We start from the raw sequence: 14,175 nt of genomic DNA, 5'->3' as shown, positions 1-14,175 counted from the left end.
GTTGCAGCAAAGGAGGTTGACGTTAGATATTGGGGCGGGGGGGACCTTCTCACTAGGTGGGTAGTAAAATACTGGAACAGGTTGCCCAGAGAGGTGGTGGACTCTTCATCCTTGGAGGTGTTTAAGACCTGGCTCACCAAAGTCTTATCTGGGATGGTGTAGTTGGGGTTGGTCTTACTTTGAGCAGGAGGTTGAACTAGATGTGACCTCCTGAGGTCCCTTCAACCCCTCGTTTTCTATGATTCTAAGCCATTTTTAGGTTTTCTTCCCAATCAACTTTTCCAACCTTACCTATATACTGTCCAGAAAAAGATAGGGGGGGTGGGATTCGTAACCCCCTGAAAGCACAGTGAAGAGTCTTCCTTCAAGGGGAAGAAAACAGGGCTTTTTTTAATCCCTCCAGCAAAATGTAAATTTTTTTGCTTCACTGGAAAGACTGAGTTTGGAAGCATGTTTCTGATCAACTCCTAACAATAGTCATGTTTACAGTTTTCAGATTGATTGACACAAACGGAGCTACGTTTTGTTGTATTGACATGGTAGATCTGGAGTCAGCTCCCTGGCTCTACTGTAGACTCATTGTGTGATGACCACTAAGTGCAATGCTAGCAACCTCCAAGCATGCCATCCTCCTTCCACTCCACAAGTGAAAGGATTTTTAAAAAATAACTGAATGAAGTGGGCAGGAGAGTTATTTGGGGGAAAAATGGTGATAATTTTGCAAGGGGAATAGGCAATCTTTTCAAACCTTGTTTCCACTTTTTTATGAAAAAATAAAAGAAAGGCTACAAAATTGATTCTCAGGGGGAAAATTGTAAACATGTTTATGTTTTGTTTTCTGCTTTTTCATTGAAAAAACCAAACCCTGGAATGTTTCGGGTTGAAATTGCTTTCACTGAAACATTTTTTTTCCAGCAAAAAATGACTGTTGCAACTGGCTGTACTGAGCACAAGCAGGTTAGACCTTCCCATTGGCTTTGCCAAGGAGAACTCTTGAAAGTGTGGTGAAACCAGATTCTTTGTGACTGTCTGTTCTTGTCTCCTGGCTGAACCCTATACATGTTTACAAAACTGCTACTGCATATTTGCATAGGGTGGGGGTAGAAGAAAGTTTTGGAAGATTCATTAATGATCTGGAGGATAGGACCGAGTGCACACTTAGCAAATTTGCTGATGACACCAAGTTGGGTGGAGCTGCAGGCACTCTGGAGAGTAGGGCTAGGATTCAGAACAGTCTTGAAAACCTGGAGAAATTGGTCCCAAATCAATGATGAAACTCAATAAGGAGAAATGCAAAATCCTGCACTAGGGACAGAAGAGTCATCTGCACAAATACAGACTGGGGCATGATTGGCTCGGCGGCAGGCCTGCAGACTACAATGAAGGGGTTACAGCTGAATGGGAGCCAGTAGTGTGCTTTTGTTGCAAAAGAGGCCAATAGGAAAATCACTTGCAAATCAAAGGAAGTGATGATTTTCCTCTATTTGGCACTAGTGAGGTCTCACCTGGAGTCCTGCTTCCAGTTTAGGGCCCCTCAGTTTAGAAAAGATGTGGACAGGTTGGAGAGAGTCCAGAGGAGAGCCACAAAAATTATTAGAGTCCTGGGAAACATGACTTACAGGGAAAGGCTGAAAGAATTAGGACTGTTTAGTCTGGAAAAGACGAGACTGATGACTGCCTTCAAATACCTGAGGGGCAGTTATAAAGAGGATGGAGATAGACTAATTTCTTTGGTCACAGGGGACAGGACTTGGAGCAGTGGTCTCAAATTGCATCAGGGGAAATTTAGGTTGGAGATTAGGAATGGTGCTCTCACCATGAAGGTGTTCAAACATTAGAACAGGCTCTGGAGGGAAGATGAGGAATCTCCATGTCTGAAAATATTTAAAAGCAGGTTGAACAAATGCTTGATAGGATGGTTCAGTCAGCGATGACCTTGCTTTGAGCAGGGAGAGCTGGACTAGATGTGACCACCTGAGTCCTTTCCAGACTTATTCCTCTCTGGGTCTTTGTAGTGCATCTACACATTCATTAATGCACTTTTGCTAATGCACATTAAATTTAGTACCTCCATTGTGAAGTACTAGAAAAAGGCACATTAGCCTATTTTAATGGGCATTAGCAAAGGCACACTTCTCTGTAAGGCTTTAATGCATATTCAAATAGGCTAATACACATTAAATTGCATGTGTAGACATGCCCTCTGTCTATAGAGGCGAACCCACTTGATTCTAGCTCAACCCAGAGGCTCATTTTGATGCAGAAGAACCATGGCCCAGCTCCACAAAGCTAGTTAAGTATCCACCTCCTATTGAAATTCATGGGAGCCTCCTCTATGACAGTTAATCCCTTTGTGAACTTGGGTCCAGATTTGATCCCCACAGAAAGGCTGAGTCAGGAGCTTTTGCTCTGCTGAAGTTTCCAAATCTCTTCCAGCCTCTTGCAGGTCTAACACATGTGAATCTCCAGTAGGTACTAGCTGTTAGGGCTGTGCGAGGCTTTGGACACAGCTTCGGATCTGGAGAAGCGTCAGACGCTTTGGGGTCCAAAGCAGCACGTCTGGGTCGCAGCGATGCCTCATTCGGCCATAGGGTATAATGGGGAAACAATAAAATATCTAGAACTTTGTTGTTTTTTGTTTGATTTGGATGAAATTTTTAGGGATGGTAGCCTCTGCTAAGAGCATGAAGTCTGCAAAGTTTCAAGAAGATCGGTGCAGGAGTCTTGGGGGAATGGCAGGTACAGTTCCCCGCAAATCCCTGCACTGATCTTCTTGAAACTTGGCAGGTTTCATGCTCTCAGCGGAGGCTCCCCCCCCGCAAGTTTCATCCAAATTGGACAAGAAACTATATAGTTATAGATATGTCATTGATTCCCCCATTATACCCTCTGGCCGGATCTCCAAGGCGGCTCCGAAACTTTGGAGCCTCTTTGGCCGGATTGAGATGGAAACCCGGTCCGGAGTGCCAGATCAGATCACCACCATCCAAAGCAGCCGGATCCAAAGCCAGATCGGATTACTGCCAACTCGCACAGGCCTCGTAGCTGTGATTGCTCATCTTTTTGAGGGACATCAGGAGGAGGGAAGGCCATGGGATGGGTTTTAGACCCTGGCTTGAGTTTCTGAATTAGTACTGATGCTTTCCTTTGGCACTCAGTTCCTTGTCCCTGTGCTCACCCTCTCCCTACCTGCACTAGCCTTACATTTCTCAGCACAAATCATTCCTGTTCTGGCCTATTATTCCCACAACAGCTCTATTCTCTGATAAAGAAACCTCTTCACACATCCTCTTGCTTTGTCCCTGATCTGATTCTCCCACTTCTGAAAGCAACCCTACTTTCCCAGATGGCTGTCCAGGGATGTGTACCTCCCAGATGGATAGCTTTGATATCATCTTCCCTCTTAGCTGTCTACAGCTGTAGGCTCAGCATGACTGGCACATGTTGTGGGCTGGGCTGAGATAAATCTCAAAGATATTCACTCTCTTGTGCTGGGACCCACTTCTTCTGCCTCGTTCAAGATCCCAAAGATGCAAATGCTTTTAGCAAGGGAGGATGCAGGTACCATCCCTGCCCATTGCTTACAAGGCTTTCCCCTGCCAGGAAGCATCTGGGGGCTTGCTCTCCAGGTGAGGCAGCAGGTCTCCCAGATGCCGGACAGGATGGGAAAGTATAGCACCAGAGAAAATGAGGGTGGGAAGGGCCCTCAGGAGGTCACATCTAGTCCAACCCCCACTGCAAGCAGGACCAGCCCCAACTACATCACCCCAGACAAGGCTTTGTCTAGCTGGGTTTGAAAACCTATAAGGATGGAGACTCCCCCACCTCTCTGGGTAACCTGTTCCAGTGCTTCACCACCCTCCTCGTGAGACAGTTGTCCCTAATATCCAACCTCAACTTTCCTTGCTGCAGCTTGAGCCCATTGCTCCTTGTCCTGCCATCTGCCCCCACTGAGACCAGTCCAGCTCCATCCTCTTTGCAGCCCCCCCTGCAGGGAGGTGAAGGCTGCTATTCAATCCCCCTCGGTCTTCTCTTCTGCAGACTCAATCAGCCCATTTCCCTCAGCCTCTCCTCACCAGTCCTGCCCCCAGCCCCACAACCATTTTCGTTGCCCTCCACTGGACTCTCTCCAATGTATCCACATCCTTTCTGGAGTGGGGGCCACAGCTGGACAAGGGACTCCAGCCTTCTTGGCACAAGGGCACGCTGCTGGCTCCTGTTCAGCTCCTTGTCCTCTGTCCCCACCCTTCCCCCAGGTCCTTTCCTGCAGAGCTGCTGCCCAGCCCGTCCCCCCCAGCCTGCCCCGGTGCAGGGGATTGCTCCCTCCTCAGTGCAGGACTCTGCACTTGTCCTTGTCGAGCCTCTGGAGTAATTAGACATTGCAGGTTTTGCAGAACAGAAGCCACAGAGACAAGCATCAGCAACACAGGACACAACAGGCCTGACCTCCTTGCTGTCTCCTGGACTGTGCACTACACCACACAAGGCATGGACAGCAAGGTCAATAATGAACCTGAGCATGCTGCATGCCTAAGGCTGGCGTGATCAGGACCTCAGATGTTTTAAGCCCCATTCTTTTGCTGGGTTGTGAACTACAAGGACCTCATGATGCCACTTGCACAGAAATGCAAACCCAGAGTTGGCTCTATCTCAGCGCTGAGCTGGAACCAGTGTGGACACTTTACAGGATTTGACAGTGTCTATGGCAAGCCCACGGCAGACTCAGCATCCATCAAATACTTTGTCATCTGAAAATCCTGATGTGCATTTTGCTACGGTACAAGCAGCTCCCTCTGGTTTTGCTGCATGCCTGTGTGTCCTGGGACAATCAGAGACCCAGGATGGATTTAAGGGGTGGGTGGCATTTAGCAAATGCATGTGGAGTGGAAGCCAAGCAGAAAGCCCAATGCCATGGGCTGTCTCCAAGAGGAAAGAGCTTTCCCAGATGTGCTTCTTTGGACGGCGAACTCACCTGGCTGTCACAAACAGATCCAGTTGAGCAGGGAGCCAGGGCTAATGAGAAGACCACGCGAGCTGCCAGCTGGGGCCGGATCTGTTCCCATGGTCACCAGAAGTTTACGGGACAACGCAAAAGGCAAACTTTTTTTGCAAGAGGCTGAGAACAGGAAGCAAGTGGATTGGGGTGGGGGGAGAGGTGGCAGCCAGCAATGTCATTTTTTTTTTTTTTTAATGAAGCCAATCCATAAAATAACAGCTTGAACAGTTGAAACCAGATCCAATTCTTTTGGGACAGCAGCACCTCCAAGGGAAATGACCCACATCTGGATGTGGTGGTGGGGACAGATAAGGTGGCACTTTATTTTTAAGACAGGGGTATGGAGATCCCAGCCAATGTCCATGAGACACTTGTACTCCCATACTCTTGGCTCTCATCAGGGGCTTTTAGAGGCTTTGATGTGCTTCGCAGATGGTTGCAGCATCCTGACACAGCAGAGAAAGCAGGACCGACCCCCCCCGGCTCAAAGATGGGGAAACTGAGGCACAGAGCAAGGCACTATGACATGGCAGCAGAGCCCATGTTCTCCAGAAATGTGGTTTAATGCCTAGGCTCAGCTCTCGCCCGCTGTGTGAGCCTGCAATAAATCTCACGCCACCCAGCTACTGACCCTCGCAGGTACTGTCCTTGCACCTCATTCACCTCCAGAGACCAGGTCACGCTCACGCTAGAGGAAAAATACCAACTTGAGCTCCACAGGTTCCAGTGGGAGATCAAAGATCGCATTTGGGCCCTGGCCAGCAGTTTTACATCATCTCATTATGGAAGGGTGGAACAATCTCCATCCTTGGAGGTGTTGAAGACCCAACTAGACAAAGCCTTGGCTGGGATGCTGTAGTTGGGGCTGGTCCTGCTTGGGGCAGGGGGTTGGACTAGATGTGACCTCCTGAGCTTCCCTCCCAGACTCATTTTCTATAGTGCTATGCATTAAAATATTAGCAGGAACACTCCAGCTAGCCTAAGGGGCTTAGGCACCTACCTCCCAATGAATTTCAAGGAGGGCTAAGCATCTAAGTCCTTTAAGCTCCTTTATGTACACCAGGCTAGGACTCAGACAATTCGGGTAGGAAGGGACCTCAGGGGGTCACATCTAGTCCAACCCCTGCTCCAAGCAGGACCAGCCCCAACTGCATCATCCCAGCCAAGGCTTTGTGTACCTGGGTCTTAAACACCTCCGAGGACGGAGATCCACCACCTCCCTGGATAACCAGTTTCAGTGTTTTACTCTGCTTAGGGCACAGACAATCCTTAAAGGCAGCACACCTCATCCAAAAGCCCCAGAGAGACTCAAGCATCCAAGTTTCACATGGCGATGGGCAGGGAAACGACTGCTTCTGCCTGACTCTGATTAAAAAATCCCTCCCTTAGTGCATTCGTGGCACAGACTCGATCCCACCCCAGCGCCTCTTGCACCTTACCAGAGCCTTTGGGCTTGTGGGTTTACAGTGTGGATTTTTTGGGAAAGTTTCTCACACCCTGTGTTCCCACATGAAATGCAAAAATACCTTGCAATGCACTTGCCAGTGAGTTTTACCTTAAGTGCAAGTCAGTAGCTGCTTTTGCTTTGGGACTTTTTTTCCTTAGAAGAAAAAAGAAAGTGATGTTGGGAGGGAGGAGGGGGTGCTTTAATTTTTTTAAAAATAAAGTAAATTCAAAGCTAGGATTCCAGGCGCTGGTTTTAATTTCAGAGGGAGAAAAGCATCCAAAATCACTAACAGGTTTTTTTCCAGGCTTATAAGGTCAAGTGACCCTCAATGATTGATTTGCTTTTTGAGCAGGCTTCTTGGGGCTGGTAAAGTGGGCAGCAACATCCCCATCCCAACCCCTGGCACTGCCGTTTCCGTCAGCCGCCGCCAATGTGAGAAGCTCATTCCCCGCAGATTTCACCCGATCCCTTTCACCTGCCTCAAAATGTCCATTCTACTTTGAAATGATCGAGGGGGGAGTTGCAAACAAAGCAACCAAACCCTTTGCCTCCAAGTTTCCTCCCTGCGCCTCGGGAGAGTTTGGATCTGGGAAGGAAACGTTTCGGCTTTGGTTCCTCGTCTAAAATTAACATCGTCAAAATCGGTCGCAGGGTTGGAGACTTCAAACGCTTCCAGGCTTCTCATCCAGGGGAGACATTTTTAAACATGATTATTCTGTTTTTTCATTTCACCATTTTTTTTTTAATGGCTTGCAGCCAAGGCATCTCCCTGCCAGCAGCTGAATGAGGTCTGACTCAGATATTGTGTGCAGATCTGATCCCAAAAAAAAGATGTAGTCGGATTAGAAATGGTACAGGGCAAGGCAACCAAGATGGTCAGGAGTATGGAGTAGCTGCTATACCCAGAAAGCTTTAAAAGGCTGGGCCTCCAGTTTGGAAAGAAGAAGGCTGAGGACGGATATGGTTGATGGCTATGGGATCACGAAGGGTGTGCACAAAGTGAATTAATGCCAACCCCTCTGAACAAAGGGAGAAGCTAGAGGGGTTTTCCATGTGCTCAGAGCTTGTCTTTACCATGGCTCTGACCATCTTTGGGGAAGTGGGACATGTGTACGCCCATGGACCCAACTTCCCTGGCACACCCCAGACCCAGCAGCTCCCATCAAGAGTGGGCTGGGCCTGTTATTCATTCATTCACCAAGGCCCAGACTACAAGAATGAGGCAGCACCCACTGAAATGAGCAAGAAACAGGTTGAAAACTAACACGAGAAAGTCCCTTTTTTTTTTTTTTTTTAGGCAACATCGTTAACTTGTGGAACTCATTGCTAAAGGAGGTGGTAGCAGCAGACAGCACAGAAGGGACTTGACAAATTCACGATTGATCTATTAATAGCTATTCAACAAGACAGTCAAAGGTGTGTCCTCTGATGTCCCTAAATCAATGACGGTGGAAGCCAGGGGCGGTCACAAATAGGGGCTAGATCACTCTAGATATTATACCTTATTTAATGCTCTCCCTCTAAAACAGCCGCTTCTGCTACTGTCCCAGCCAGGACACTGGGCTTGATGACAGAGCACTGGTCTATCCCAATATTGCACATCTTATGTTGACATTTGTTCAGGGAGTTTTCATCCATAAAGGCAAAGAATTGAGTTGCTTTGCTGTTTCCTTAGAGATGCGAGGACTTTGAGAGTGGGAGGGTTGCTTCAGCAGCGTAGGGCTGGAAAGGGAAGGGGGATGAATGTTAATGTAGAGACGAGCATGACGGGCTCTCCTGAATATTCCCAGGTTCCCTGTTACGTTAGTGCAGCGCTGTTAGAAACGTGGTTATACCCACTCTTTCCACCAGCAGTATGAGGAAATGGCAGAGAATTAAGTCTTTCAGGTGGATCTCCTGCTCACAGCCCATTGACAAGCCTGGGGAGATGTTGATCAATGCGAGCTTAACTGAATCAAAAACCTGGCCGTGGTCATAGGCTTCGTGGGAACAATGTGCGAGTTTGCGATGCCGGAGCTTGGATGAGAGCTCAGAACAAAAGATCTGCCTGGGTTATGGTACAAAATTGATGCATTGGTCAGGTATTGTGTGGAGCAGGATCTCCTCCCTTGGGCATCGTAGTAAATGTCCTTTCTTTCACAGCCGGCCACCCCTCCAGACGCAGATATGTCCTGAGCACCGCGAGCGTTTTCCTGCCGGTGCTCAGCATCTATCTCCAGACTGCACCAAATACCTAACATAAATTGTCATGCAGATTGTCATGCATGTCAAGCAGACCAGGATTGTCATGCAGACCCATTACACACTGCCTCACAAGCTCATTTTTTCATTGCAGAGTCATTTTATTTCGGAGGAAGGAAAACGACAAAAAAGAAGTGAGAATTCATTGTCAGCAATGGAGAGCGCAGTGTGTGAGACACACCGGGTGCATCTACACATTCATTAAAGCTCCGTTGTTGCTGTGCATTAAGTTTAGTACTTGGCTAAGCAAGTACTAAATCAATGCATGGTAACTCAGGCTACTGCGCAGTACCACCGGCACACGTGTTTTTAGTGATGCTTACTGTGCAGTAGCCTGATACTACCGTGCAGTAGCATATTAGCATGCGTTTTGCCCGGCACACTAATGTTATTAGGCTCCTGCTCAGTTAGCATCTCATGTAGACGTGCCCACACTGTGGCAGTCTGCAGCTGACCTGGACCACAAAACAGCTTCCCCCGTAGCAGGCACTGAAAGCCACGGATCCTAAAATGAGCAGGGCAGTGCACCCTATCTACAGCATAGCTCCTGCAGCAGGGGCCTGGGGCTTTGTTAGTGTTAGGGTTAGGGTTAGGCTGCAGAGGGATTTGGGATGCTTATGTGAATAAAACTATGCAATCTCCCATTGAAAGAGGATGGAGCTGGACTGTTCTCAGTGGAGGCAGATGACAGGACAAGGAGCAATGGGCTCAAGCTGCAGCAAGGAAAGTTGAGGTTGGATATTAGGAAAAACTTTCCTCACTAGGAGGGTGGTGAAGCACTGGAACAGGTTACCCAGAGAGGTGGTGCAGTCTCCATCCTTGGAGGTTTTGAAGACCCAGGTGGGCAAAGCCTTGTCTGGGATGAAGTAGTTGGGGCTGGTCCTGCTTGGAGCAGGGGGTTGAACTAGATGTGACCCCCCGAGGTCCCTTCCACCCTCATTTTCTAGGATTCTTTACTTCTAGGTTGGGGGACAAAGGCCAAAGCGGCATGTTGAATTCCTGATTGGCTCACGAAAGGCTTATCCCAGCATAAGCCATCACGAAAAGTTGTCATCAAAGACTCTCCCTGAACCCTGGCCTAGGAGCTTTGCAGCAAATGGACCTTGGGTTGTGTAGGGTGCCTCAAGGTTGCGGCAAGAGCCTGGAGCCCTGTGGAGGTCTCGGGCCATCCGAAGTGATGCTGGCACAAAGCCATTTTTGGGGGTGCATCCCCCAGCCCCGATTTCCACCCCAGGCTCCCAGAAGCGCTGCCTGGTGCAGAGCATACCCAGGCACGGTGCTCTCCAAAGGCAGAGCAGCTTTGGGAAGGAGGAAATGGCCCAACCACGTCTTGCAGCTCCAGGTATCCTCAGCTTTTTCCTGTTGTTCGTCCTGCTCACGCCAGCATTGGCAGCTCCATCCTCCAGGTCCCCCCGGACCGCTCTGCGCCTCTAGCCATGGTGCACAGAGATGAATTTGCAAATAACCTCGGAGATCAAGGGAAGCTTTGCTTGTGCGTTACCAAAGTAACCAAGGAAGCAACCTCCTGGCACGGAGGACTCGCACAGCAGCCGCTCGAACAGCCTTTTGGCCAGGCCCTTCCTGCCGAACGATATAAGCAGAGAGGCTTTAACGAGGAAACCTCCTGCCTCTCGCAACTGCTAATGTCATAAGTGGTAAGTTTATGGCTAAATCAGAAGAAGAAGAAGAAGAAAAAAGCTTCCCTCCATTTTCAGATGTGGCCAAAGGGATCTGCGGGGATCTGCTGTTGCCAATTATTTTAACAGCTTCAACCTGTTTCCCTGGCAGGAGGAGCAATCTGTGCATTAAACGAGATGGAAAAACACCACCTAAGTGGCCGCCACATGTTTGGGCTGAGTCTCTTCAGCTGCTTGAAAACCTCCTGCCACATTTGGATGAAGGTGGCTGCAATGCTAGCACTGAACCATTGCAAATTGCTTAGCTTCTCTCCTCAGACTCCCCATCAGACAGTAGGTCTCTCCCTGTGCCTCAGTTTCCCTTCAGGACACATTATTATCCTCATTGCCCACCAGGTTGCAGGGGGCATGGATAAAAAACTTTGAAAAACTTGATGTGCTTGGGATTTCTTTTTTCCTGCAGTGCTGGGGGCCAGATAAATGCTTGTGAGAAATGAAGGTGATAGTCGCCTTGGATAGACTTGTTCAAAGAGCTGGGATCAGACTTGCAAAGGAGGGCAGACCGCTGTAGCAGATCTGCTCCTGGGTTGGAAATCGTGGCTGGGATGATGTAGTTGGGGCTGGCCAAGCTTTGGACTAGATGTGACCTCCTGAGCTCCCTTCCAACCTTCCTTTTCTATCCCCGCTTGCACACGATGTAAATGCTTTAGGTGCACGTTACAATACGGCACGAAAAACTGTTAGTTGTGTGTGCAAATGCACATTGACATCTGTGATTTACACAGAATAATGTAGTCTATGAGTCTATGATCTACGGAGAACAACAGGCCCGCGCTCTTGGGTTTTGCTTCAATGTAAATGCAAGCTCTGCTCATTGCAGTCCAAGCTGAAATGCGACAGAGATTGAGGCAAACAACCAGAGAGACCCACGGGGAAGTCTCCAGCATGCACGTCTTCCCTGTACCAACCTGCGGCCCCTCCGCCGGGATGCAGAGGCATCCTGAGATCAGAGATGGTAGAAATGTGAAACTCCAAAAAAGGACCAGAGTTTTCATAGATTTGTAGGTGTTAGGGGCTGGAAGGGACCTCATGAGATCATCGGGTCCAGCTCGAGCCAGATGGGCAGTTAATTTAGGCTCTTCCTGTGCAAGCTTTGTGGCTGGGTGCAGAAACGTAGCATTCATTTCCATAGGTCTCTATTCCTTCTGCTTTAAAAATGCACCCCTTGCCACGCTCTGGGCTCGTACCCATCCATTCAAAATACCTGGATAAAGGCTTGTCTAGAAATATACCCCCTTCAATGCCAACCCCTCTGCACAACGGGGTTTTGCAATGCACCCAGAGCTCATCTTTCCCGTGGCCCTGACCATTTTCGGGAGGATGGAGGCTGAGTACATCCCTTAGACCCAACCTCAGTGGCGCACCCCAGACCCAGCAGCTCCCAACAAGAACGGGCACGGCCACGTGACTCCTGCGTGCCACTGGCTACGGAAACCGGAGCGGTTTTAACCCCAGTGGCATGGGCAGATCCTGACTTCTGTGTTCCCCGGCTCTTGCCAGGTCCAACAGACCCAGTCCCGCCTCGGAGGGGAAGTGGGGAGCTTGATCAGATCCACATGGCACATGCTGCTACCAGGCAGAGCTGATGCAATGAGCATAAAAGAGGTCAATCCAGAGCTATTTTAGAGGGTCTGATGGTATCAGTGCCTGCACCAAGCCACACTTGGGGTGAGGCTTTTTATTGTCTTGTTCCTGTTTGCCATAAAAATAACCTCCAAATGAGCCCCAGCTGCTAGCAGGTTTCATCATTAAAATCTGCCTGGTGTCTGGAAGGCAGGAAGGAAACAAACCCATTTTAAGAACTATTTTTTTTCTGCTCTTTTCTTCTCTCTCTTCCCACACACGTAACCTGCTCCATGCTCTGCTTCCCCCCCTTTCATGGGCTATTTCATGTCTAATCGCTCCCTTCCCACAGGCCTTCTCTGGTTCTGCATGCCCCTTGCTCAGACCGTAGCATTGCATCAACTGCAAAGAACCCGTACCAGCCCTAGGGCTTGGCTTCCAAAATATTTTTTAGGTTCCTCCCATAGCATGGGCCGGTGCCGTGTCCCAATGGCCCCCCTCTGTGCGTGCAGGTAAAGGCCTGATTGGATCTAATGTGTGATCTGCACAAGCATTCATTAGATCTAATTGTGCTTTATTGCTGGTGCAAAAGGGGCCCGATCCTGGGATCCTCCTGCATCAGCAAGAAGCAGGGCCCCCTGGCTGGGAGCCCCCTTTGCTGAAGGGGATTTCGGTCACGGGGGCCACATGCAGCCAGACTGAGAGTCCCTGCCCCTGATGGCCGGGGCTGAGAGTCCTGCACTTTGGATCAGAGAATTATAGACAATGTGACAGGAGGTCACGTCCAGTCCAACCCCTTGCTCAAAGCAGGACCAGCCCCAGCTACATCATCCCAGACAAGGCTTTGTCTAGTCAGGTCTTCAACACCTCCAAGGATGGAGATTGCACCACCTCTCTGGGTAACCTGCTCCAGTGTTTTACCACCCTCCTGGTGAGAAAGTTTTTCTTACTATCCAACCTCAACTTCCCTTGCTGCAGCTTGAGCCCATTGCTCCTTGTTCTGTCATCTGCCCCCACTGAAACCAGTCCAGCTCCATCCTCTTTGCAGCCCCCCTGCAGGGAGGTGAAGGCTGCTATTCAATCCCCCTCGGTCTTCTCTTCTGCAGACTCAGTCAGCCCATTTCCCTCAGCCGGCCCTCACCAGTCCTGTCCCCCAGCCCCACAACCATTTTCGTTGCCCTCCACTGGACTCTCTCCAATGTGTCCACATCCTTTCTGCAGTGGGGGGCCCACAGCTGGACACAGCACTCCACATGTGGCCTCACCGTCTTGACCAGGCCCTTGGTCCTGGCTGTGTCACATGTGGAGCTGGGCCTGGCTGTACCCCATCAAGGTCCGGATTCTCAGACGTGGATGCACACGTGGGCCCAGGGGTTTTCTATACCCCAGGGCTGGGGATTACAGCAACCATGATCACCAAGATGCAGAGGTTTCACGCTAGGTTTGGCTCACCCCTGAGCCTGGTTAGCTGACAGAGCTTCCAGCTGCAGGAGAGACCCTGCTACATGTGCAAATTAAAGCTTGCTAATAACCAGCTATAAAGTTAGTACACATTCTCGAGCTCTAACTTCATAGCCGGTTGGCACTTTTTATCATGAGACAGCTACTTTGCACGTGTCGATGGTCTTAAACTAATTGTGTAATTAAGCAGCTAATTGTGCGATGCCTGTAACATGTAGAGGGGGCCAATCTAACATCAACGTGGCATCATGATGTTGTCCAAGTGCATCGCAATGCCTTGATCTAAGTTTATTATCCAAGGACTCTCTCTTTTTTTTTTTCTTTTCCTCCCATGTAAACCAGGGTGCAGCGAAGATCCATGAAAGTCCTTGGAACAATGCCAGTGACGATGAGATAAAACAGGAGGGGCTGAAATTGGCATCTTCATCTTGCCTGAAAACACAACATGCGGCCCGGGAAGGGCTGGGTCATTTAAAGAATGTGTCCTGCCATAACACTCCCCAGAAAGGAGTCTCTCATTATAAATGGCTCCCTTAATGCCATGCATCATCTCAGTTGTCCAAACAGTTCTGGGCACTTCTTCACAGCATGTTCTGTTGGGGCTGGCTCCGATTGCCAGCAAAGCCGGCGTCAGAAGTATTTTGGGAAGCACAAAAATGGACGTTGTGGAGTCGATGGTCTGCGAGTCTCACTTCCAAGATGGAGTGTAGGATGGATTGGGAGTTATTGGATATTTTCCTCCATTTCCCCCCCCCCCAAAAAAAAAAAAA

This window comes from Gavialis gangeticus, unplaced genomic scaffold, assembly GCF_001723915.1.
Source record: "Gavialis gangeticus isolate Ggan-Ray unplaced genomic scaffold, GavGan_comp1, whole genome shotgun sequence".
Taxonomy (NCBI): domain Eukaryota; kingdom Metazoa; phylum Chordata; order Crocodylia; family Gavialidae; genus Gavialis; species Gavialis gangeticus.
This window is presented reverse-complemented; position numbering follows the sequence as displayed.